The sequence below is a fragment of the Canis lupus genome, chromosome 10 (assembly GCF_011100685.1).
Source record: "Canis lupus familiaris isolate Mischka breed German Shepherd chromosome 10, alternate assembly UU_Cfam_GSD_1.0, whole genome shotgun sequence".
Taxonomy (NCBI): Eukaryota; Metazoa; Chordata; class Mammalia; order Carnivora; family Canidae; genus Canis; species Canis lupus.
Genome location: NC_049231.1, coordinates 51204331 through 51232152, shown reverse-complemented (window position 1 = coordinate 51232152; position 27822 = coordinate 51204331). Strand labels below are relative to the sequence as shown.

The 27822-nt window shown below is 39.2% G+C and overlaps 2 long non-coding RNA genes across 2 annotated transcripts in view; one reads left to right on the top strand and one right to left on the bottom strand.

Annotated features, from left to right (window-relative positions):
• LOC111097744 overlaps nt 1-4658 on the top strand; it is a 52549-nt gene extending 47891 nt beyond the window's left edge. The window contains exon 4 of the long non-coding RNA XR_005365954.1: nt 4257-4658. This is a non-coding gene — a long non-coding RNA (uncharacterized LOC111097744). The remainder of the gene's footprint in view (nt 1-4256) is intronic.
• On the bottom strand, nt 3909-26277 carry LOC102155692. The gene is made up of 3 exons (XR_005365953.1): nt 26178-26277; nt 24828-24895; nt 3909-4206 (listed from the first exon to the last, which is right to left on the bottom strand). It is a non-coding gene; the product is annotated as an uncharacterized LOC102155692 (long non-coding RNA).
• Nucleotides 26278-27822: the final 1545 nt, after the last annotated feature.

Sequence of the window (27822 nt, the reverse complement as noted above, 5' to 3'; positions counted from 1 at the left end):
TGTATCAACATATAATGAGCTTTTACATTCTTCTTCTTCTTTTTTTTTTTTTTTTTATGACTGCAAAGCATTCTACAGTATAAATGTATGTAATTAGTCTTACCATTCCCCTCTCAGCAGACGTTTGGGCAGTACCCAGTCCTTTGCTATCACAAATATTGCTGCTGTAGTGAATGGCCTTGTATTTACATAATTTCCCATGTGTACAAGAGTATTCATGGGATGATTCCTAAAAGTAGAACTGCTCAATCAGTGGGCATATTGTTTATAATTTTGTTGTTCATGTTGTTGTTATTTGTAATTTTTTAAAGAAAAATATTTAATCCATTGTTCATTTTTTTGAATAATAATACACAGAGTAAAAAAAGAAATAAAATGGAACAAAAAGATAGATAGAAGGAAAGCAGATTTCAGGCCACCTGGGTGGCTCAGTGGTTGAGCGTCTGCCTTTAGTTCAAGTAGTGATCCCAGGGTCCTGGGACAGAGTCCTGCATCAGGCTTCCCACGGGGAACCTGCTCCTCCCTCTGCCTGTGTCTCTGCCTCTCTGTGTCTCTCATGAATAAATAAATAAAAATCTTTTTTAAAAAAAGAAGAAAAGTAGATTTCCTTCATAATTCATACAGAAATACTCTATGTATATATAAGCACATAGATACACACGTATCCACATAAACCCATATACAACATACGAACATATAAATTAATATGCAGAATTTCTCTTCTTTGGAATTTTTTTTTCGATTTTTCTGATTTTTCTGATTTTTTTTTTCTGCATATAGTCTATGGACATTTTGCTAAGACATAGAAACCCCAGGCTAAGTGTAACATTAGGTTAGAAACATCCTTCATTACTGTCTCATCATTTCCTCTTTAGTGTACATGCATGGGCTTTCCCTGTGCCTGTGTGATCACTCTGCAGATAAGGATGGTTATGGATGTGGGCTCTCCACAGCACGTGGCCTCAGATTTTCTGACAAAATCTTCTGTGCTTTGTGCGGAGTAGTCATTGTGGGGACCTCCTCCATAATCTGACAGATTCCCTCTGCCCTTCTCCTGGTTGAATCTTCTGTTTCATCTGGCCCACATATTTTTTCATGCTTTCCTTCCTTCATTTGATGGAACATGTTTTGCAACAGTTTTCTGGGAAAGGTCCATGGAAGGTAAACTTTTTGAGATCTGGGTGTCTGAAAATCTTTTTATTCTATCTTCCCACTTGATTGGTAAGTGACTGGATATAGAATTCTGAATTAGGAGTATTTTTCCTTCAGCTTTGAAGGCATTGCTCCATGGAATTCTGGTTTTAAGTGCTTGCTGTTTACAAGTCTGAAGCTCCTCCATGTGATGGAAGGATTTCCTTCCTCTTTGTTCCCAGTGAAATTTCATGATGACGCGCCTCTGCGTGAGTTCATCTGTTCTCTTAGGCATCCAACGGGTCCTTTCTTTCTGGAAACCCTGAGTATTCTCTTGAATTATTCATTGCTGCTTTCTTCTCCTCTGTTATTTAGATGTTGGATTTCCTGACTGTTTCACTCCTGTTTTCTTTCTTGTGGTCTTTTTGCTCTATTTTCTGGGAAATTTCCCCAACTTCATCTTCCAAATTTTCTTTTGAGTTTTTTTCATTTATGTTTTCAGTTTTAAAGAGCTCTTTTGTTTGTTGTTTGAATTTTTTCATAGCATTCATTGTGCAGACTCTTCTCATTTCCCTAAGGATATTGATATAGTATTTTTAAAATATATTTTGTTTTTCCTAAAAGGATTCTTTCTTTCAAGTTGCTTTTTTCCCCTATTTGTTTGCTTTGGTCTTTATCTTCTATCTTAGAGTCTGTCCTTAGATGTCTGGTAATTAGTTATCTGTACATGATTTAAAGTGAGGGACTAGGGGGTGCCTGCGTGGCTCACTTAGTAGAGCATGCAACTCTTGATCTTGGAGTTGTGAGTTCAAGCCATCATGTTTGATGTAGAGTTTATTAAAAAAAATTTTTTTTTTAATGGGCGCCTGGGTGGCTCAGTCAGTTAAGTGTCTGCCTTCAGCTCAGGTCATGATCCCAGGGTCCCTGGATTAATCCCAGGTGGGGCTCCCTGTTCAGTGGGGAGCCTGCTTCTCCCTCTCTCTCTGCCCCTCCCCCTGCTTGTGTTTTCTCTCTCTCCCTCTCTCAAATAAAATCTTTTTTTTTTTAAGATTTTATTTTATTTATTCATTCATGATAGACATAGAGAGAGAGAGAGAGGCTGAGACACAGGCAGAGGGAGAAGCAGGCTCCATGCCGGGAGCCCAATGCGGGACTTGATCCCGGAACTCCAGGATCATGCCCTGGGCGAAAGGCAGGCGCTGAACCACTGAGCCACCCAGGGATCCCCTCAAATAAAATCTTTTAAAAAAAATTTTAGTAAGTTAAAAAATAAAATAAAATGAAGGACTAATGTTCTGGGGCATTGGACTTGTCTCATGTGGTATTAGGGGTGTGACTTACACAGATGTGTGCATTTCAATACTGTATATAAATTATACCCCTAAAAATACCTATTAGAAAAAAAACAAAAACAAGTGAGGAATGAAAATACTGGAAGCATACTAGAAGCTCTGAGCAAGTGGATGGAAATTACCAAGCTACAGTTCTACCTTGGGGACATCTGAGTGGACATTCATCTGCATAGGACTCAAGGACTCAGCCCTCAGTGGAAGCCTTGCATTTCTCTCTGACACTCTTACCTCCATAGGAAATAAAGCCTTAGGCTCTGCTGTGATAAAGGCAGGCCATTATGACCCAGCAGTGTGGAATGGGGAACAGTTCTCAAGATCTAACTGCTTCTTAAACATCTTTTACCCAGACCTCCTTATTTCAGCATGATGTCCCCTCACTTCAACTCCTGTGTTACTACTACAGAGTTCTTGAACCTTTTGAGAATCCTACAACGTAAATTGGGTTTTTCCCTGGCTTCTTCACTACCGCTCTCTATCTTCCAAAATATTAATGTTCTTGCCTCTTGTTTTCCCAGCCCCAGAAAGTTTGTATCTTTTTTAGAAAAATAAATCTCTTTATTGTATTTTTGTAGGCTTTCAAGAGGAAGCCTTGAAAGATGTGTGTATTAAAGTTAGTTGTGTGTATTAAATCAGCTATTTGAACTCAGGGGTCAGGAAATCAGAAATGTATTTTTTTAACTCTCCAGCTTCTACAGGACAGGAAAGGCCTCAATAAGGAGTTTGGAGTAGATGCTAAAAGCAACTCACCAAAGCCACTCACCAATAGTCCACCCCTTTGACCACACAACGTTTACACATACTTTTCTATTCCTACTTTAATTTCTAAACAATAATGGCAAGCCAAACATGGTTTCACTGAACAAAATGGAAAGATCCTTTGTGCAAAGAAAAACTTGCTAGTGAATTGTCTGCATATGAACACTAAATAGTATAGGTAAAGATTAGAAATAGTCTTGCTTCAGTTCATATCAGGTTTTCAGGATGAATGGATTCGTGTTAGTTCATTTTCCAATAACTAAGTTATGAAATGCTCCTGTTCTTCGAAATATTTAATATTAGAATTTCAGAGAAGTGATTCTGGTTGTGCATCTGTCTGAAGGGAAGATTATAAAGTCTCCTTCCTTGAGATTCCCCCTCTTCTCTCTGAGTAATGTTCATTAGCCAGTTCAGGAACAATCTCTCCTGGATGTCCTGTAACCTAAGAACTAAATTATCTCTAATTATGTGTTTGTTAGGAAAATATGGGTGCCAGCTATAGTCTTACTCTATGCATCGAGTCATGAGGCCGCAATGGGTATTTATTTATTTATTTATTTATGTATTTATTTATTTATTTTAAAGATTTTATTTATTTATTCATGAGATACACACACACAGAGAGGCAGAGACACAGGCAGAGGGAGAAGCAGGCTCCATGCAGGGAGCCTGATGTGGGACTTGATCCCGGGACTCCAAGATCACGCCCTGGGGCCAAAGGCACGGGCTAAACCACTGAGCCACCGAGGGATCCCTTCACAGTGGGTATTTATAATTTCCTTCCTTTGTACCAGCAGTTCAGCTGTTTGGAGTTCATTTTGTCTGTTAATTCAGTTAGTGGTAGGGCTAGACATTTCAGACTGCCAACAAAAAATTTTTAAATGGGTCCTCCCTTATCCTTTGTTATTTTCAAAATGCAAATCTCCAGCCTCTGGCTTTGCAGGAATAGTGTTAATATTATTGATTCCTGTGAAGAGAGAAAAACAAACAGGTCATGTGTTGTATTTTATTGTGTAGATGAGAGCCCTGGGTGAAAATCACAGCTTGACAGCCTGAGCATCTTTAAAAAGTTAGGCAAAATGGATTCAGTTGCCAATGGAAGGAAGATGGACATGTCTTGGACTAAAGACTAGATAATGGTAAGGTTGCTGCTATTTGTCATCCAAATTGTGAAGCTTGACCTTGTGTTCAGGGAAATCACCAGCTTCAATCCAGAGATGGTCAGCAGGGATAATGACAAGCAGAATTAAGGTGGTCCTCAAAAAGCACTTTGGAAAGGGTAATAAAATTTGTTTTGGCGTCTTTCTACCTCTCTCATCAGCCTCAGCCTTCCCTGCTCTCCCTGGCCTGTATTGAATTTGTAACCAATCTCTGCTAAAACATTAACTGTTTATAACGTGTCTTCTGTTAAAAGATTGCTATAACCCCTTCAAGACATATTTGCATTTCAACAGAGTATTCCTCAAAATGGAAAACATTTCAGAATTAAAAAGAACTTTACAGATAGAATAGTAGATGATGGGATTAATCTATACCACACCCATTTGATTTTTTTTTTTCCCCAGAGAGAACCCAGGAGATGGGAGTGGGGTGGGGGTGGGAGGGGAAGAAAGAAAGAGAATATTTATTTATTTGTTTGTTTGTTTATTTATTCATGAGAGAGAGAGAGAGGCAGAGATACAGGCAGAGGGAGAAGCAGCCTCCATGCACGGAGCCCGATGTGGGACTCGATCCCGGGACTCGATCCCGGGACTCGATCCCGGGACTCGATCCCGGGACTCCAGGATCACGCCCTAGGCCAAAGGCAGGCGCTAAACCGCTGAGCCACCCAGGGATCCCCAAGAATCTTAAAAAAAAAAAAAAAAAAGAGTTATTGATTGATTTGGAGGGAGGGTAGGAAGAGGGGCAGAGGAAGAGGGAGAGAGAAACTAAGCAGATTCTGTGCTCCGTTTAGAGCCTGGAGCGGGGCTCAATTTCATGGTCCCGAGATATCAACCTGAGCTGAAACCAAGAGTCAGCCGCCCAACCAACTGTGCCACCAAGTTGCCCAGGGGGAGAGAATCTTAAGCAGGCCCCATGCCAGGCATGAAGCTCGATGTGGGGCTCAATCTCACAACCTTGAGATTATGACCTGAGCTGAAATCAAGAGTCGGAGGCTTAATCAGCTGAGCCACCCAGATGCCCCATATCAACTTGATTTTGACGAGTAGTTTCCACTAGCTTATACAACCATTCCACTGAATTGATCTGTACTATAGATTATAATTAGTGATGGGGAAAGATTATATGCACATCTCCTGACATCTGGCCCACATTCAGACTCTGTTGTCATTGAGCTGAAAGGTGGCTTTATTAATTTATAGTTCTATTATTATCAAGCCCAGAATATGAGGGTAGTAGTTAACTTGGATGTTTAAAACATAGTGCTCTAGTATGTCAGTGGTGGACAGTTGGAATAAAGGCAGGCAAGGCAAGGGGGCCCCTGCCCTAAGAGGAAACCACCCTTAAAAGGATTTTATACCACCCTGGAAGAAGTTCTCTACCCTTTCCCACATGATAGATGACAAAAACCTGATTGGATGACAGGTGCAAGGAGGGTTAATCAGATTCAAACAGCCCTCCAACAAGCTCATAAAAACTCCTAGACTTAAAACCTCCAGTAACAACCCTCTCAGGTCTCCTCCCTCTGCAGGAGCTTTGGACTATCACTTTGCTATCGCTCAATAAACCTTGCTTTGCTGTACACCACTCTGCATTTGAAATGGCATAGCCAGGAGCTATGGGTGCTTAGGGGAGAAGAAATCCTGTAACATCAACACAGGTTATATATCTCAGACCATCCAACCATTCTCCAAATTCATATCTGGTCACTAGGAAAATTGGCTCAGGAACGAATGGTAGTGTTCCCTGGTTCCTTTTACCTAGCAATTTAAAAACACTTTTTGGTGCTGTTTTCACATTGGGAGACTCTTCAGCAAGGTTGAGTTGAGAAACCAGTGTATTTTAGGTGTTATCAGGAGAGCAGGAATTCCTGTCCCCTTCAGGGTCCTTCTATCTGGACCAAGATTCAAACTGACATGAGATAGATTAACAGGAGAAAATAAAATTTAGCAGTGTACGTACAGGGAATCCACACAGAGGTGGATATTCTAAAGACAGGCATGCAAAGTGAGGTATGCATGTCATCCTGAACTGAGGAGGAGTAGGGATCTATGACTCAGAGGAAAGGAATGCAATTAACAGGAGGATGAAAAAGAGTAAATGTTTGGTAAACAAATGTTTGCTGGGCCATCCAGAAACAATAGGACTTAGAGAGAACTTGGATCAAATAGGCCTTGCTAGATTCCTCCCTGTATACCACACCTACTTCATATCATAATGTAGTTACTTATGGTGATAACTTTCTTCCTGGAGCAAGTCCTCTATCTAAATTCTTTTTAGGCAGTTGATGGGGAGATAAAGAGCTTTTACTAAAATCTGCTAAGTTTTTATTGCTTTTTAACTCAAAGTAGTCTTCAGGCCAAAGTGGCCCACCTTGGGGCAGCTTGCCATTGGCCCCAACAGTACAAAGTGGACTACATTAACATTGTGAATTTTCCAGGGAAAAATAGGCAAATATTGAGTAATGTCCTAGACTCCAGGGCCCTGAAAAAGGAATGGTAAAGTATTGGATTACTTTAGATTTGCTTGGGAAGGAGATGGGCAAAACCTTTGGTGCTCCTTGGGAAAACTAAAATACACACAGACGTTGGTCAAATCAAAGGATACCTCACAGACAGAGCAGGGACTGGGCTCAGGTCCCCTCAATCCTGACCCTAACATCCAGCATTATTGGGCTGCCTCCATAAAGAAAAAAGAAAAAGCTCAAACTCTCTGCCTTTTAAGTAGCATACCTTGTAGGAATGCGAAGGAGGATGCTTACTGAAAAGAAGATGCTTACTACACAGACTGGTGAAGACTGGACCAAACCAGTCTGTGCCAAGATGGACCCCAGGGCTTACCTTTCCAGGTTCCCCCCTCATTATAAAATTAAAAATTACACCCAAGGGTGGAGATTTAACATGTTAATTAGACATGTGACACATGAAGAAGCATGAACTTTAAGTATGCAGGTGCTAATAAATTCCTGCCTTTCCAGGCTTAGACTTGCCCTTTTCCAACTAAGTTTCTTTTAAAAACTCTCTCCCACCTCTAGACCTCTACTTGGGGAGTCAGCCTGAGGATGCTTTCCTTTGTGCTGTCTTCCTTGTGCTGAGTATAAGCCCTGATAAAGTCTTGCCCAGAATGCCCACTGGGCCTCTTGTCAATTGCTATTGATTGGAGAGCCCAAGGACCCAGTTGAGTAACACCTCAGCCCTTAGATCAGTATCTACTAATTTGGAATTTGTGATTTTTTTACTTTTCCTTTGTGCTATCCATGATAATAATTATTAAACAATTGAAAGGAGAAGTTTTCAGAAGGAAATAATGAAACTGTTTTAGAGAATGAACTTTCTTCATAGAAACAATTGATATGCTAATTGAAACGAATGCCACTTACCTGTTTAACAGTCCTCCAAGGTCCTTCCCTTGAAATGTTTTATTAGCCTTAAATATTGTTATTCTAAGTGCCCAGAATTAATTATGTCACACTGCTATGGCTGTGTTTATTTTTATTTTATTTTTTTAAAGATTTTATTTATGTATTTATTCATGAGAGACACCGAGAGAGGCAGAGACACAGGAAGAAGAAGAAGCAGGCTCCTTGCAGGAAGCCCGATGTGGGAATCTATCCCAGGTCTCCAGGATCACACCCTGAGCCAAAGGCAAACGCTCAACCAATGAGCCACCCAGGCATCCCTAGGGCTGTGTTTATAATTCATACCTGCCCACTGTCCCCCCCCACAACCAGTTCAAAAAGCGAGATTATACTAAGAGCTAAGGAATGGACCATGTGCTACAGAGCCCATACTGCAGAAAACCTTGATCCTTTCCCAGGAAGAAAGGGGCTGGTGGCAAGCACTAAAAAGCTATCAGTAGGAAGGAAGCAAATGACTTGGGTAAAGTATTTAGATAGTCTGTCAAATAACAAACCAGAGGAAATTGTGGGGTGGGTCAGGAAAAAGGTTAGTTGAAAGACCTTCAAAGTAGATGTAAACAGCCTAATAGGAATGAGTATGCTTGTGGGTTTGGGTTGCAGGAGCTAGATGTCCATTGAATGTGATAAAATGGACAGTTTAAGAATTTTAAAGACCAGGGAAATCCATGCTTTTGAAAGCATTTGGCCATTTTATAATCTTTAAACCTTGCAGAGAAGGTTGTACCTAGAGAAACAGAACACAGGAATGTGGAGCAAGTTTACTCTGAAACTGACCATTAGAATGGAGGCATATTAACATGAGCCTCGTGCAACATGGGATGGGAACGCTGCTTTACTGATGGAGATCCTGTCTATTATCTTGATTTAAAAAAGTATTGACTTGCAATTTTTTAAAAAAGTATTTGCTTTGTTCAACTTGAAAGTATACCTTTCAAAGTATAACCTTTAAATAGAGGTTTCATTAAAAGAGGTAAAGTCTAGAGTCTGAGGGCCCAGGGCCACTTCAGGGGGATCAGGGAGCCTTCCTTGGCTGGGCAGGCAGACGCTCAGGCTGAGGAATTTTAAAAATTAGGGATTACGTTTACAGGATTACGTTATTTAAAATATAAATAGCTCAATATACGAAAATAAAGTTTCAAAATTAAAAAAAAGAGGTAAAGTCAAAACAAAAACCATTGTAATTGCTGTATCTCGGTGCATGCTTTGCTCGAAGCAAATGTGCAAGTTGGTATTTGGTATCAGGCCCTGTGCCAAAGAGGTGAGGCAGAGGAGAGACTGAGGGAAACCAGGACACTTGATTGTTAAAATGTTTACTCAAGAAATAAATTTAATAAATAAATCAGGGGAAAGAGAGACAGAAAAGGGTTCCTTCTGTTTTTCCTCACTGTCCAGGTCCAGGAGTCACCACTCATTTCTGTTATGGAAACAGTTATTGGTAATACTAGAAATTAACTAAGTTATGTTCATGACATTTAAAACATATTTAAAATGTCTGATTTTCCATTTGGGATGCTTTCTTTTGGCCCTGACATTTTATTAATACCAATCTGTTTGCTTGTTCATAAATGTCTCTCCCTTACTGTACTGGAAAATCCTGAGGGGATAAATTTGTATCCTCACAACCCTCAAGATGCTTTGCTTCCCCCTACCCCCCAATTTTTTTGTAAATCAGCCACAGATATCTCTGAACAGTGCTCTGATTTTGCCAGTCCTGGAGGCATTGTTTTAGCATTAGAAATTGCTGGAAAGTAGCCAATGTCCCAATGAACAAAAATAAGTCAGCATCTGAAATGACCACTTAGACATTATTCTTGATACTCTTGAACTTTTGAACCATTTGCAAGGAATGATAATGAAAATGCAAAGGGAACCAAGTTTTCAGGGGAGTGTGCCACAGTGAAGATGGAAAGAAGGCCTTCTTTGTTTATTGCCCCATCACCCTTGCTTATGACATCTGCTAACAGTTGCCAGAAACCTGGAAATCAGCAACCCCATGCTTTTGGAAAGCAGTCTATTAACACCACTGTCTCTAGAACATCAAGGAAATAATTGCATTTCAAAAACAACCCAGGAATAAATACAATCATGTACTCTTTCACTGCTTGAATCATTTTCAACTTGGAAATAGAGATAATGAATGCTCATAGAGGAATTACACCCAGTGTTCTGAAATGGTGTAAATCAGATGAGGCACAAATCTGAAGGGTTTGAATGGGTTTCAGAACCTCCAGCCAATGATCCTGGAGGAAGCCAGGGCCATATGGAAGCCCAAAGACAATTTTATCAGGTAAATAGAATTGGTAGAGGAGTTAATTATAGCAGTAAATATTGCTCAAAGCACTGACTCATAGGAACCAAGCTGGATGGTACTTCATGTCTCTCACCCATCCAGCAAACATGGCTGTGTGACTCTTTCATTAAGAATGATAATAATTTGATTTCCTCCTTCTGTAGCTAGAGTGACTATTGAAACTGCAATATTTGGAGGAGAACTGATAAAGTAAACAAGCCTTTTCAATATTTCCTTTTTAATTTCCCTTGGCTGCAAAGCTCCTTGCTCCCAAATACCATCACCTAATTATTTTAGTAAGAGCCTCACAGTTACTTCAAGTTTGATCCCTTCAGCCTTGCTGTTCCTTTGATGCCTTATGAGTCATCTGAGAGCACTATTCTCATGTCACTCCCCCAACAAGAAACTATAGAACCACTGCCTGTTGCAGTGGTTTTCAAAGTATGGTCCCTGAACCAGCAGTATCTATATCACCTGGACCTCCCTAGAAATGCAAATTCGTTGTCTTCATCTTAGACTTACTGAATGAGGAATTCTGAAGATGAAAAAGGTGGGCCCCAGCATTCTGTGGTGTAATAAGCCCTTTAAGTAATTCTGATTCGCACTAAGGGTTGAGAACCAGTGGCCTGTTGGATCAAGTGGAATCTTATTTTCTATCTGTTCCAGTCATCTATTCTGGCTTATTAATTCAGTTCTCCTTCTATTTAGTAAGCACCTATTCTGCATTAGAGATTTACATTTGCTCTCTGCCTAACTTGAAGCCTAACTTCTAAAACTTAGTGTTACACAGCAGAGGGGTTCAGAACAGATCTCCCCAAAATGTGCCACTTTGGCAAGTGGACTGTTGTGGGTTGTTTTTTTTTTTAATTTTTATTTATTTATTCATGAGAGATACAGAGAGAGGCAAAGACATAGCAGAGGGAGAAGCAGGCTCCTCACAGGGATCCCAATGTGGGACTCGATCCCTGAACTAGGATCTTGCTCTGAGCCAAAGGCAGACACTCAACCACTGAGCCACCTAGGTATCCCTTGGTAGGTGGACTGTTTTGAACTGAAGGCAATCAAGACACTGCAGGCTCAAGAGAAATTTTGCTCCTCTCTTAATTACCTGAAAGAACCTAAATTGGGTGTCTTTTCCAGAATCAGAGCTATTACCAGAAATAAATTTTATCTGATTGACCCATTTGTATGGCAGGACAAATATCTAATTACCAAACATCTGCTATTTTTTTATTGCCTGTGTGTGAATAGCCCTCCTACCCTTTGAAGCCCCAGGCCCCTATCCTGTTCCTTAGGTCATCATGGCATATATACCTCATTTTGCCATTGTTTTTGAACCTCTCTTGCATGTGTCGTTTCCATATATGTGAAATTAAGTTAGTTTTTCTGTTGATCTTCCTCATGTCAATTTAATCCTTAGACCAGCCAGAAGAATCTTTGAAGGCTAGAAGAAAAAGTTTCCTCCCAAGAAGTCTGTTTTTATTTGCAGTATCAAGGAATAAGGTGTTTCATGTATATGAAAGAAAATCCCATATGACCAAGACATATTCTTTTATATGCCAAAATGTTAAAAACTGATAAATATTTTTACATGAAATACTCCTGTATGAATTAACTTTTGCTGGGTAATAAATTATCCCCTCCTCTAGAGGCTTAAAACAACAAACATTTATGATCTTATAGATTCCTGTAAATCAGGAATCTGGGTGGAGCTTAGCTGAATGCCTTGATCTCAAAGTCTCTCATAAGGTTTCATTTAAGGTGTCAGTAGGGCTGTTGACTTCCATGTTCACTCACAGGTTATTGGCAGGACTCAGTTCCTTGTTGGTCTGAGGGTCTCAGTTCCTTACTGGATGTTGGCCAGAGGCCTCCCTCAGTTCCTTACTCCTTGCTACAAGTAGCTCACAACATGACAACAAGCTTCTCTCAGAACAAACAAGGGAGAACAAGAGTGAGCAAGCAAGAAGCCACAGTTCTTCTGTAACCTAATTTTGGATATGATATCCCATCATCTTTGCTGTATTCCATTAATTAGAAGCAAGACACTAGGTCCATCTGGCTCATTCTTAAAGTACCTGGATTCTTCCCTAAGTGTCTATACCAAATCCTGCGCTTCTAAGTTTTTTTACTAGAAAATATGATTTTGAATTCTCTGCCATCAATTCCTTATTTTTTAAAACTCCCAAAGGGACTATATTGTAGCAGGTCTGTGGACTAGCATTTGAGAAACACCAATCTAGAGCTATGGTTCTTTAAACTTTAGTGTCTATAAGAATTACCTAGGAATCTGTTAAAAATGCATATTCCCAGCCTTCCACCCAAGAAAATCTGGTTCAGAAGGACTGGGTGGTGAACTGATGGCTTCTTGAGCACCACTTCACATCTTCACATTTTCCTCCAGCCACTGCCATGGAGACCAGCTCTGTGACTTCCAGTTTCATGCAGGTGTGACATTTATGGCACCGCACACTAGGCCTGGGTATCTGTACCTCTCACTTTCTATCCCAGAGTTTCTCTAAATGCCAGGGTGAGGGATACCCAGAGGAACCACTCATCATTTACCCACACCATTTTACTTGATGTACCCTCATATATTCATCATAGCTGATTTTTCATTTGGACAATGAATTTTTTTTTGAATTTTTATAAACATTTTAGCAGATTTTATACACATACTTAGATTGCTAAAATTCAGATGGTAAGGGACACTCACAATTGTGGAACCCTCTGATAATCCCAGGGACTTCTGCATACTTGTATCCCCTTAGATTTTGTTTTCTTGCTCTTCTCCTCAAACATGATCCCTTAGCTATTATTTTAATCATTGGTTTTATTTTATTTTTTTTTATTTTTTTTTTTTAAGGTTTTATTTATTCATTCATGAGAGATACACAGAGAGAGGAAGAGACACAGGCAGAGAGAGAAGCAGGCTCCATGCAGGGAACCGACGTGGGACTCAATCCCGGGTCTCCAGGATCACACCCTGGGTTGAAGGTGGCGCTAAACCGCTGAGCCACCCGGGCTGCCCTAATCATTGGTTTTATTTGTTTATAAGTCTTCCTAAACCTGGTGTGGAAGGAAGGAAATAGAAAATCACTTCAGATACATGGAGTGCTTGCATATTTATTCAAACCAAGCCCTGGAGTTGATATTACAGGTGGACTTAACTAGAGCAAATAATAAAAGTAGAACCTAATCAAACACATTCCTGAGAGGTAGAGTTTGGAGAAGGGAATTGGAGATCATTGTATGCCAAAGAGTTTTTGCTATCTAAGAATATTTGTGTGAAAATTTTCTTTTAGTAATGATTTTCCCTGGTAAATGTTTGTTTCACAGATATTCAGAATCATATTTCTGAATGAAGGTTGGTATATCCCTCTGATAGAGACACCTCGTTCTTTAACCAATATTTCTCTGAACTCTGCTCTTTTATTAACATAATCCTAATTTCATATAGGGTAGCCATGTGCTCCACTGAAAAATTTAGGGGTGGTCCAGTTTCTGCTAATAAGTGAGATTTGCTAGCTGAAGCTTTTGGGAAAACTTTAAAAGGAGGCAAAGTAAGTTGGCAGTTACATTTTATCCTTTGACCTGAAACATTGTATGGTGTTGCAGGAGCGGTTTCCATCTGCCAACTTGTAACTGTGAAACAGCCAGCATGAGGAAGAAAGTCTATGATGGGGGTGCCTGGGTGGCTCAGTTGGTTAAGTGTCTGCCTTTGGCTAGGGGCATGGTCCCTGCATTGAGCCTGCATTGGGCTTTCTGCTCAGTGGAGTCTGCTTCTTCTTCTGCCCCTTCCTTTTGCCCCTCCCCTTGCTCATGCTCTCTCATTTTCTCTCAAATAAATAAAATCTTGAAAAAGAAAAAAAAAAAAAAAAAGAAGAAAGAAAGAAAGCCTATGGTGAAGATGGCTGAGAGTGGCCTGGCCTGAAAGCACTATGGTGCCATACTAGCTTTGGAGCAGCTGGATTTGGACTTCCTGATTCATGAGAAAAGTAAACTACTATTTGGTTGTTCTGTTACATGGAGCCAAAACTATTTCCTAATATAATCCCCTAAATCCTTTTGAGATTTTCTGAAGATTCTCTTTCAGATTTCCTACAGTGAAAGTACTTCTTTCTATTTTTAAAGAGTATAAATTTATCTTCAAATATATCTTAAATTATTTCAGTAAGAAAATAATTTATTATAAAAATGACTTCATATTTTATAATTTTCAAGCAGAATCAAACCTTAGAGATCACCTAGTTACTGAATATTCTATCACTACCTGAAAAAAGTGTATTGTTTGTAAGCTTATTTGCTTGTTTATTACATGTCTGCCTTATTGAATAGAGCACCACAAGGAAAAGGACATTGTTGTGTTCTTCACTGTATCATCGTCACATGAAACAATGCCTGCCACACAATATGTATATGATAAATGTTTAATCAGTGAATAAATGTAGTTATTTAAATTCATGTAATGAGGAAATGGAATCTCAGAGAGAACATTGTTTTTCCAGTACCACAAATCTATTCAACCATTTGTGACCTATAAAAATAGTTATTTCATATGGTTCAATCTAAAAAGGGCAGAATGGAGATAAGAACTGAGGTCTTCTAATTGTAGACCCAGGGCTCTTTTCTTTGCAATATACTGATTACTGGTTATGATGCAGGTTGCAAAATTATTCTTTATTCAAAAAATAGCTTGCCATGTATTATTGCTTATACTCTTCTATATTTAAAATAGTCTAATAAAAGCATCATTATACTCAACGTGCCAGGAAAACAGAGGAAAGGAAACTAAAATTACTTGAGAAAGAGTTAAGTACTTAATATGTGTCATTACACTTAATTCTCACAGAAGTCCCATTTCACAGATGATAAAACTGAGTGTCAGTTAAGCTAAGTTGGTTTGCCTGGAGTTTCCCAGTTACTAGATGTTGAAGTGGATCTGAGGCTGGGCCTGTGCCCTTCCTACCAGACCAAATGCTGTTTTACTGATTATAATCTATAAAGCCCTTGATAAATGTAAAGTATTAAATTACCTCCATCTTCCATTTAATTGACCTCATCAACCTCAGAGACATAGTGATATTTCTATCTAATAAAGAACATTTCTATTATTACCTTTAAAATGGATCCACATTTTTAATTGCAGACAGATGCTTTTAGTTAGACAATTCTCAATTAGAACATGAAACACTATAAGGCAGGACATTTGACATTTTTTCCTCTTATTCTTGTTCATGCATCTAATCTACAATTTCTTGACCACATAAAATTTGTACAGTCTATATACTTGGGTTAGTTATCTAGCGGTTTAGAAAAAAAGAGAAGTGTGAATTCAGAAAAACAGCTGCTCCTAAATGGAATGATATCAGACAGTCTCAAAATAAGCTTGGCCCAAGATTGCTTATTCTCCTATGAATTGGTTGGTACTTCTTGAAACTTCCTCACTTTGCAATGATTATATTAAATCACCTCTCTATTTCTGTAAGATTAGGCTATCAGTGGTTTTAAATCTATTTGTAGAAATCATGCCTCTTCTTCAAATGGAATCTTATGTGGAACATTAATATGTAAATCAGGTAAGAAAAAAAAAAACTGGTGAGGACTGAAATGAGAGCCTAGAGGCACAGGAGCTGGGCGCCAGTTTGGGCCTGGAGAGGAGGCTGCTGATGCCCTCTGCAGACTCCTCACATCAGACCATCTCTAAGGTCCCTTGCAAGTTGAAAATTCTATGAACCAATGGCTCCATTGGGTATGTGTTGGTTATCTTATTGCCATGAAAACCAGTTGTATTCAACAAGGGGAAAATAACAGTAACTGTCTTTCTCTGGGAACATCTGGTCTGGAAATTAGAACATTTTAGTTCTAATCCCAACTCTGCCACTATTTAGGTCTGTTACCTTGGATGCAATGAAATGCAGGAAAAAATTAAATGAGGATAAAACATTCCCTATCTACTTTATTTTTAAATATATTTTCTTGGGTTGAGAATTCCCTTTGACAAAAATAAAATTAGAACGATTGTAAAGTATTATCTTCAAGAAGATGTATGACAAAAGGTGTGGTTGACTTTTCAAAGTCACAAACAGAGACTACCCCTGTTAGTAATTTTAATAAAATTAAAAGCTTTAAATAGAAGCTTTTCTATTTTCTGTTTCTATTTTCTACTTTCTGTCTGGGTATAGGGGCAGGTATTCATTTTCATTTTTGCATAGTTATAAAATTTTTTCCAGGAGAAAGTGGGAAAATTCCTTTGTTAAAAAAAAAAAACCCATTTGGAGCTATTAAAAATAAAACTATTATGAGAAAAAAAACCCTAGTTTTTACGGGGTTGATATGTTTTATCAAACTAATACATGATGCTTATTAAAATATATAAACAAAGAATAAATTCCACCATTTGAACCTATCACAAATGACATTTGTTGAAGATTTTTTTTTTTTAAGGTGTTATTTATTTATTCAGGAGAGACACACAGAGAGAGGTAGAGACATAAGTAGAGGGAGAAACAGGATCCCTGCAGTGAGCCTGATGTGTGGCTTGATCCCAGGATACTGGGATCATGACTCGAGCCAAAGGCAGACACTCAACCACTGAGCCACCCAGGTGCCCCTGTTGAAGGTCTTTCAAGACATTCAATATGCAACTAAGATATAGACAAGAAAATAGTAGGTAGGTAGATAAATAAATATTAGGTTGAATGACAAGGAGATCAGCAAACAAAAATGGGAATCATACTCTACATGCTAGTTTAAAACAAAAAATAGTAACTTTATACTTTCATTTAGTGAAGGTAAAGGAAATTGAAGTGAAACTGCACAAATTGCTGAACTTTAGATAAATGTTTCTTCACTATGAAAGTTATTAGTTCCTAATTTTTTAAGATTTATTTTATTTATTTGAGAGAGAGAGAGATATCATGGACTGGGGGAGAGGAGAGGAGGGAAAGAGAGAAACTTAAGCAGACACATCCCAATTGAGCATGGAGCTCGATGCACGGGTTGATCTCAGGACCCTGAAATCATGACCTGAACTAAAATCAAGAGTCAGACACTTCAACTAATCCACCCAGGCACAACCCCCCAACCCCGAGTTCTTTTAAAAAAATTATGAAAATCACTAAGAGGTCAAAATCATTATGTAAAAGATTTTTTTAAAAATTCAACTTTAGGGCAGCCTGGGTGGCTCAGTGGTTTAGCGCTGTCTTCAGCCTAGGGTGTGATCCTGGAGACCCAGGATCGAGTCCCATGTCAGGCTCCCTGCATGGAGCCTGCTTTCTCCCTCTGCCTATATTTGTCCCCCTCCCCTTTGTGTCTCATGAATAAATAAATAAAATCTTAAAATAAAATATTCAACTTTAGATTATATCTATAGATCCCGTGTGATGCAAGAGGAGAAAATCAGCACATTTTCTTTAATTTTATTATAATTATTAACAGAGGTAGTTACTGTTTGTGACTTTGAAAAGTCAACAACCACACCTTTTGTCATACATCTTCTTGAAGACAATACTTTACAATCATTCTAATTTTATTTTTGTTAAAGGGAATTTTCAACCCCACAAGAAAATGTCTTCAAAAATAAAGTAGGTAGGGAATGTTTTAACTTCATTTCATTTCACTTCAATCTTCTACCATACTTTTGTTTTTTGTGTTATCATTTGCTTTCTATCTGGTAGCCATTATTCCCATAGTTATTTCTTTATTTCTTTATTTCTTTAAGATTTTATTTATTTATTCATGAGAGACACACACAGAGATAGAGGCAGAGACACAGGCAGAGGGAGAAGCAGGCTCCATGCAGGGAGCCTGATGTGGGACTTAATCCCGGGACTCCAGGATCATGCCCTGGGCCAAAGGCAGGTGCTAAACTGCTGAGCCACCCAGGGATCCCCTCCCATAGTTATTTAATCTTATTTTTGTATTTAAGTGAATTAAATTTTCATCATTAATTCTTTTACAGTGTCTTCCATATTCCCTATTTGTATATTATTTTGATTTAACTTTTGTTTGCTGAGTTTCATCATTTAATTTTCTTCCCAAAGTTGAGAAGTCCTGTTTCTTAACTTTATATCTGAAGACAGCTGCCTGGCATAATCATTTAGTGTTAAGTTTGGCTTAATATAAAGAATCTTTCTCCCCCAACATACATACACATGAGAGATTTTAACATGGAAGTTTATTACTTTTTCACATAATAGAAGTCCAGAGCAGGCATGATGTCTACATGAATTCATCAGGGACCCACACTCTTTCCAGCTCACTGTTGTACCATTTCTTAAAGAATGGTCCTGCCCTCATGGTCCAAAAAGGCTGCTTCCGTGTCAGCCATCATATCCATATTTCAGACAGCAAAGTGAAGGAATGAATCAAGAAGAATAGAGCTGGGCAGCCCCAGTGGTGCAGGGGTTTAGTGCCGCCTACAGCCCAGGGTGTCATCCTGGAGACCCTGGATAGAGTCTCACGTCAGGCTCCCTGCATGGAGCCTGTTCTTCCCCTGCCTGTGTCTCTGCCTCATTCTCTCTCTCTCTCTCTCATGAATAAATAAATAAAATCTTAAAAAAAAAAAAAAAAAAAAAAAAAGGATAGAGCCCTACCCTCAAAGAGACTTCATTGAAGTGACACACAACATTTCTGTTTATATTTCATTAGAAAAACATCAGTTACATGGCCATGGGATATATAGCCATTTAGGTGATTGTAATTGTCTGGCTCAAAATCAGGGTTCTTTGTGTTAAGAAGGAAGAAAATAAATGTGGAGAAATAACCAGCAGCTTTTACCTGCTGCACCTGGATGTGTAGTTTGGGGTCACACTTTCATTTTCTCATAACTGTGTAGTCAGTCATACACTGTATTCAAGCATTTGAATATCACTGCAGAGATTTCTGAAGTCGACCTAATTCTTTCTTCCTTTTAAGTTGCCTGCCTTTTCTCTTCGGATTCTCATATAATTAGTTCTATATACTTGAACATTAGTCTCTACAGGTATATATATCTTGGGTTCATCTTACTATAACATTTTTCTCCAAATATTGATGTATCTTTTTGATCTGCAGATTAAATATTTATTGAGGAAACATGTCTTCCATTATATCTTTAAATATCATTTCATGACAAATACCCACCATTTGCTTCAACGTGGATGGAACTGGAGGGTATTATGCTGAGTGAAGTAAGTCAGTCGGAGAAGGACAAACATTATATGTTCTCATTCATTTGGGGAATATAAATAATAGTGAAAGGGAATATAAGGGAAGGGAGAAGAAATGTGTGGGAAATATCAGAAAGGGAGACAGAACGTAAAGACTGCTAACTCTGGGAAACGAACTAGGGGTGGTGGAAGGGGAGGAGGGCGGGGGGTGGGAGTGAATGGGTGACGGGCACTGGGGGTTATTCTGTATGTTAGTAAATTGAACACCAATAAAAAATTTAAAAAAATAAATAAATAAATATCATTTCAATCACATCCAAGAGTTGAATCTTCTTTGTATACCTTCTCTGTATCATTTTTATATTTGTGTTCTTTTATTCTCTCTATCCTGTTCCTCATGTTTTGACATGCCTTAATCATACTTTATCCCTACTTTTCATTGTTTCTAATGTAGCATTCACTTCAGAGATGTTTTTATTTTCTCTTTACTTTGTCTACCAATCTGCTTTATCTTCTAATGTATCTTTTTCAACCATAGTAGTGTTCTTTGAGATCTATATTTAGTTATGCTTAATACATTTTGTTCTTATGATAATTTATGTGTTTATTTGATCAGTTACTTTCTATGGGTTTTTTAAGAGATTTATTTATTTGAGAGAGAGTGAGAATGAGTGGGGGAGGGAGGGCAGAAGGTGAGGGAGAGAAGCTTAATGTGGGGTTCTGTCTCACAAACCTGAGATCATGACCTGAGCAGAAATCAAGAATCAGATGCTTAACCACCTGAGCCACCCAGGTGCCCCTGAGTAGTTATTTTTAAATAACATAATAAACCCCTGAAAATCCAACATGAAAACTAGTTCCTTGACAATAATCTATATCTGTTTTCCTCACTGCATCCCAATGCCTTCTGCATCCAAAGTAAGCATCTTGTATCCTATTTTTATCATTCCTTTAATTTCTATTTATATTCTGTTACTGTATCAATACATATTACTTAAAACCATCAACAAAACAAAAGGCTACCTATTGAATGGAAGGAAATGTTTGCAAATGATATCACCGATAAAGGGATAATATACAAAATATATAAAGAATTCACACAGCTCAATATAAAAAAAAAACAACAACAAATAATCCTATTAAAAAGGGGGCAGTGGGGGATCCCTGGGTGGCTCAGAGGTTTGGCGCTTGCCTTTAACCCAGGGTGTGATCCTGGAGACCCAGGATTGAGTCCCACGTCGGGCTCCCTGCATGGAGCCTGCTTCTCCCTCTGCCTGTGTCTCTGCCTCTCTCTCTCTGTGTCTCTCATGAATAAATAAATAAATAATTTTTAAAAATAAAAAAGTGGGCAGTGAAACTGAGTAGACATTTCACCAAAAAGACATCCAGATGGCCAACAGACACATGAAAAGATGCTCAACATCACTCGTCATCAGGAAACTGCAAATCCAAACCACAGTGAGATATCTCACACCTGTCAAAATGGCCAGGAAGAAAAAGATAAGAAATAACAAGTGTCAGTGAAGATATGGAGGAAAAAGGAACCCTGTGCACTGTTGGTGGGAATGCAAACAGATAAACAGTATGGAAAAATAAAAAATAGAAACTACCATTCAATCCAGCAATTCCACTTATGGGTAATTCCACTTCTGGGTATTCATATAAAGGGAACAAAAACACTAATTTGAAAAGACATATGAACCTGTATGTTCAATGTAGCATTATTTACAATAGTCAACATGTAGAAGCAACCTAAGTGTTTATCCATAGATGAGTGGATAAAGATGTGGTGTATACACACACACACACACAATGGAATATTACTTAGCCATAAGTAAAAATGAAATCTTGCCATTTGCAACAACCTTGCCATTTGCAAGGTCCTCAGGATGGACCTAGAGAATATTAGGCTAAGTGAAATAAGTTGGACAGAGAAGGACAAATACTGTACGATTTCATTTATATGTGGTATCTAAAAAAACAAAACAGAAACAGACTCTTAGATACAGAGAACAATCTGGTGGTTGCCAGAGGGGGAAGAATGGACGAAATAGGAAGAGGATATTAAAAGGTGCGAATTTCCAGTCCTAAAATAAGTAAGACAAGTGGATGCAATGCACAGCATAGGGAATATAGTTAATAATATTGTAACAACTTTGTATGGTGACAGATGGTAGCTAGATTTATTGTGGTGATCACTTTGTAATATATATAAATGTTGAATCACTGTGTTGTACACCTGAAACAATAATATTTTCTGTTGACTAGATTTTTTTTTCTTTTTTTTTTTATGATAGTCAGAGAGAGAGGCAGAGACACAGGCAGAGGGAGAAGCAGGCTCCATGCACCGGGAGCCCAACGTGGGATTTGACCCAGGGTCTCCCAGATCGCGCCCTGGGCCAAAGGCAGGCGCCAAACCGCTGTGCCACCCAGGGATCCCTGTTGACTAGATTTCAATTGAAAAACAAAAACAAGGCAGCCCCGGTGGCTCAGTGGTTTAGCGCCACCTTCGGTCCAGGGCATGATCCTGGAAACCCGGGGTCGAGTCCCATGTTGGGCTCCCTGCATGGAGCCTGCTTCTCCCTCTGCCTGTGTCTCTGCCTCTCTCTGTGTCCCTCATGAATAAATAAATAAAAATCTTTAAAACAAAAACAAGACCAGCACACATACCAAATATGTGTTCTTTAAAAGGATTATATATGTGATTATATGTATGATTACACATGTAATTACATTTATTCTTTATGTTGATTGTTTTTTACTTTATTTTATTTTAAGATTTTATTTATTTATTCATGAGAGACACACAGAGAGAGAGGCAGGCTCCATGCAGAGAGCCCAATGTGGGACTCGATCCCAGGACTCCAGGATCATGCCCTGGGCCAAAGGCAGATGCTCAACCACTGAGCCACCCAGGCATCCCTGTTTTTTACTTTATTAATGATATTATGCTGAATGTAAGAGATTAACTTTTAAATTTATATTATATTGCTATTTTTTATCTATATTATAGTGTGTTCATCTGTTTTGGCTACCATATAATATTCCACGGCATGACTATATTACAATTTATCTGCTTTCCTGTTTATGGACATTTTAATTATTTCTAGGTTATTGTTTTATGAACAATATTCCTTTTTTAAAAGATTTTATTTATATATTCATGACAGAGAGGCAGAGACACAGGCAAAGAGAGAAGCAGGCTCCACACAGGGAGCCCGATGTGGGACTTGATCCTGGGTCCCCAGGATCATATTCCGGGCCGAAGCCGGCACCAAACCACTGGGCCATCGGGGCTGCCTTGTGAACAATATTCCAATAAACATTCTTCCACATGTATTTTGTTATATGGGTCCATGAGTTTCTTGAGATTAATGTGTAGGAGTGAAATTGAGTTATAGAGTATGTACAAAATAGAATTCATTATGTTACCCTCTAAAGCAGACTCCTCTCTACCTCCCTATTTCTGTTTAGTAACATCCCAATCACCAGCAATTTTGACTCCCCAGGCCTCCTTTGTTCTCTGTATCTAGTTAGTTGCCACACCTAGAAAACTCTTGTCTGCTCATGATATTTCCCATCTCTCCTATTCAGATCTCTTTACTTCTCCCCTTTACTCCCTATTCCTAAACGTCATGGTCAGTCAATTCCAATCATATCACTTCCCTATTCACCATCCTTCAGTGTGTCCCTATTGTCTATATAATTAAGTGGACCCATAATTCAGCAAAGTCCTCCACAATAAGACTACAGTCTGCCTTTTCAGATTTAATGTTGCTCTCTTTTGGTAACAGAGAATGTTAGAGTTGCAAGGGACCTTAGAGATGATCTGGTCCAACCCACTTACCTATAGATGAGGAAACAGAGGCCCAGAGAGGAAAAAGGATTTTTATTAAGGTCACATACATGCTCCAATTGAACAATCTTATGGCTATTGTAGGCACTCCAGGAAGAAGACAAAGAGAGCCTTGTGATCGTCTATCTTGAGTTAAGAACAATGGAGTGGAATAGTTGTAGATAGGGAGAAAGCATGATTATACCATGTCAAGAAAAATATTGAGGCTCTTGGGCTGGTAGAATAGAACCAGAAGGAATAGACCCTTGTGTTACTATGTTGACCACAACAATTGTCGCACTATGTTAAAATACAATTATTGTTTGAGACTGAAAAGGTGAAGCTGTGCTCTTGAAGGTAGTCCATCAATAGTGTCTCCACTCTATTCCCAAGTAAGGACAGCAAAAATTTTTAGGCATAAGTACTTGGGTTCTTGCTTCCTATTCCTCAAATGTCTAAAGCTGAAGAGTGACATTTCACAGCCCACTTACTCACTCATTGATTATATGTCCTATATCCTCTCTTTGCCGAGGGTAATAATAGTACCTACCTCATAAAGTTAATGTGAGGACTGAATGAGATAATCTAGGGAAAGCAGTTAGCAAATGGAAAGCACTCAGCAAATACTATTTATTATTTCACAAGCAAGACTGACAGATGTGGGTAGGAGGCTGTTTGCGAGAGAAAAAGAGAGAATGAGATTTCAAGTTCAATCCTACTACTCAAACCTCCTATCCAGGGTCCCCCCATCTCCTCTTTGTGATTTCCTTTCTGAAACATATGCTTGTCAGGCCCAATTCCTACTGATGCCTTGTGGAATAGAACAGGTCTTGAGCACTTTGGGATTGAGCTAATGTTAGAATGATTCAAAATTTAGAATGAATATAAATAAATATACATAAAATCTATGTCTTTTAAATAAATATCTATATGTATCTATGTCTTTTAATTTTTTGTTTTTGTTTTTGTTTTCCTTTTGGCCTCCCTTAGTAATTAATGAAGCCTGTGCATTTCATGCTAGGGTGACCCAAGAGAAGATCCTTTTTGTTTATTCACCTTGAGTCAGAGTGCTTAAAAGGCAGCAGCAGAGCATGCTAATGGAAGAGAACTCCCTTTACTTTGAAGATAAAGGTGAAAGTCATGGAGAGAGCCATCCTACTACTCCTTGGAGCTTTGCTGTCTCTCTTGGAGAGCATCCTTCCAGTGCAAAAACCTAGATAGAATTCCAGACACGTTCTAACCAGAAAGAAAAGGTTGGCCTTTGGAACTGGAATGATTCATGATAAAAAGCAAGTAGGGAAGGTTACAGAGAAAGATGAAAGCAAGGGTTGTCATCTTTTAACTGTCAATCAGTTAAAATTAGTAAATATTTATTGTGAGTCCACTGTGTGCTAATCTAATGGTAGATATGATCCTTGCCCTCAAAGTCAAACATCCAGTGTGAAAAGGTAAATATGCACATGAGTGGAATGGAAAAACAAGTTAAAAAAACAAGGCTTGTTGTAAAACAACATGCCAAATGAAGGGAACAGAGAGTGAATATAAGTATAATGAGAGAGAGCTCCCTGAGCTAAGGGCACTTCCATTATGAAGAAGGAAGGATTTTAGCTAGTTATTTTTTAAAAATGTAAACATTGGGTAGTAGAAAGGAAGAAGAAAGGGCCAGAGTGGACATGAGGTATCAGGAGTATGTAAGGTATTTAAAAGGGGTAGTGAGAAGATCTTTCTGACTTACATCATGAGTTCCTTTAGGTGACTTGCCTGGATGGAGGACTTTGCCAGGGTGAGGAGCTCGACTTCATCCTGCACAACATGAGATACTCTTTAAAGTGTTTAAGAAAGGAAAAAAAAAATAAAAAGTGTTTAAGATGGGGCGTCTGGGTGGCTTATTCAGTTAAGCATCTGCCTTTGGCTCAGGTCGTGATCCCAGGGTTCTGGGACCGAGCTGAGACCCATGTCAGGCTCCCTGCTCAGTGGGGAACCTGCTTCTCGCTCTCCTGCTGCTGCTCCCCCTGTTTGTACACACACTCTCTCTCTGCCAAATAAATTTTTAAAAATCTTAAAAAAAAAAAAAACAAATAATAAAATCTCTGAGGCAGAGAAATAATGAGTAACTTTTGAGGATAACTAGACAGTAGGAAGACGGGTTAAGACACTTCTGTAGAAAAGCCTCAACATTTCACCGGTGCAGAGAGAAGTCTCTCTTTGGGAGACTTTTAAATGTGTCAAGTGTTTAGGAAATTCAGATTTTTTTTTTATGCTAACTACTGACTTATGTCAAGGAGAAAGGAGAGAAAAGAGCAGGCAAAATTTTATCTAATGCAGAAGACTTATTTTGCTAGCATTTGCTTACATTGCTGACATTTTGGGGCCAACTGTGGCTGAGGCCAATTTCCTGGAGAAAAAGGTACACAGTTCTCAGTCTACAGATTGAATGTGGGAAAATAGACAACCTTCAATATTGGAAACAACTAACGTCCTCAAAGGACTTCGTGATATTTCTTCCTCTTTTAAAATAAGTTTCATTTAAAAACAAAAAATCCCACTTGGCTAAAATCTCTCTTTATACTAATATGACCAGGACATTTCATATATAGAGAACTGGTTCCGTCTTTTTAGTAGCAGTTTCTGTAGGCCAACTTGTGTCAGGATTTTTTCTTTTTTTTTTTTTTAAATTAAGCACTTCATAGACCGTAGGCTCAGCTGATCAGGACACAGGCTGTTCACTCTCAGGGATCATAGTGTTTCCAAAATTGCTAACAGTGAGGGCGTATGCTAAGAATGCTGTTACACCAAACAGACCTAAAGGGCCAAGTATCTGCTCTTGGTCATGAGAGTCAGGTGACAGATGGATGTAGAACAAGTTCCTGGAAATAGGGGTGCTGAATTGAAAGCAAGATGGCTCCATTGAGCAGGATTTGGGATCGAAGTGGAGGTCACTGAAAAGAGAAGCACAGAGAGCAGTACTCAGGTCTATTAGGACCTTGGTCCAGTGGTCTTTCCACCAAGTTTCATATACACCTATTATGATGTTTAGAGCCTTCTGTCACTCTTGCCCCCTCCATGGCCACCTGTGATTGCTTACCTGAGTAAGAAGCTTTGAGCTCACTCCCATACCAAACCCGCCTTGGCAAAGAGTGGTGTGGGGCAGATGTTGCTTCAGGAACAGACCTAAGTCACTGGACTCTGATTGTTTGATGTGGCATATCCTTGATTTGTTCTAACCTCTGCCTGCTGTTATCCATTAACCTACTTGTTCTCCTATTTTTCTGACATCTGATAGCTAAAGTCCTATTCTTATACCAGCTCAAAACTAGCCAAACCTTTGCTCCTTTGGTGTCCATCATCCTGAATTAACCTGCATTAATATGATTATTTACTTTTCATGTGGTTGCAGGTGGTTGTGTTAACAGACCAAGTACTTCCAGACAGAGCTCCCATCTAACTTGTTATATCAATTTCAACCAGCAACCAAGTTATGAGGCCTCATGGGACTTGATTCCCTTTGGGATAATAGTGCAGGCCTGGAGAGTTGAGATGTGGGAATCAGATCAGACCAGCAGAGGGAAAGTGTCAGTGGAGAACAGATGCAGCTACAGATACTAAGAGCAAGTTCAGCCTAGAAAGTGTGTCCTGAGAGATGGGAAGTACTTCACGATTGGTGGGAACAGGAGGCATTCAGAAACTTAGATCGGTGGGCAGGCAGCTCAGGGAAGTCTGGAGCTGGTTAGCAGAGGCCCAGAGTTCAGGGGTGTGTGTTGGTGATGGCAGTCATTGCTTTGAAAGGGAGGGCAGAGCTTTGGTTCTGGAAGAACACGTGGTCTGAACTTGTTCTCTACTGTTTCCCAACCAGAGGATCAGTTATTGGCTCCCTTTCAAAAGCTTCAGTTCTGTCACTTTAGGGGACATCTTCCTTCTCTCAGCCTATTCATCTATCATCTCTGCCCTCTGCTACAACTTTTTTCCCGTTTACTCCTTGAACTGACCATTGAATTTTTCTCTTGTCCCAGATGTCTAAATCAAGAGTAAGGAAGTGGGGGGGGGGGGCACGAGGATAGCTCAGTTGGTTAAGTATCTGCCTTGGGCTGAGGTCACAGTCTTAGGGTTCTAGGACAGAGCCCCATGTTGGGTTCTACTCAATGGGGAGCCTGCTTCTCCCTCTCTCTCTCCCCCTGTGCTCTCTCTCAAATAAATACATAAAATCTTAGGGGAAAAAAAGAGTAAGGAATGAATTGTTGCCAGAACTGTTCATGTTTAGATCATTCCTGGTTCCAGATACCCTGACCCAGTTCAGTAGTCCAGGCCCCTTACACACCAGGAGGAAGAGGTTGGACAGAATGGATCTAAGTAGTTTACTGAGACAGAGGTGAGGTAATAGGGGTGGGGAAGCTAGTTATTAAAGCTGAGGTACTGGGTCAGCTAGATTTGAGAAACAGGGCAAAATTCTACCTGTTGGAACTGGGGCCACAAATCTCAAAGTACTTCTCAGATTTTTCCTCCATAAGATTAGTGCTTATCAAACTTCAGTAAACTTCAGAACCACTGCGTGCACAGATTCTGCCTTAGTAGATCTGGGGAAGGGATTACAGTCTAGGGATCTGCAAGTTTTCTTGTATATCTTTCAAAGAAATATCTGCTTTAATGCATATTAAGCAAAAACAGCATACATATTTTCTTCCCCTTTTCATTCACATGATAGCATACCATGCACAGTGTTTTGAACCTTGGGT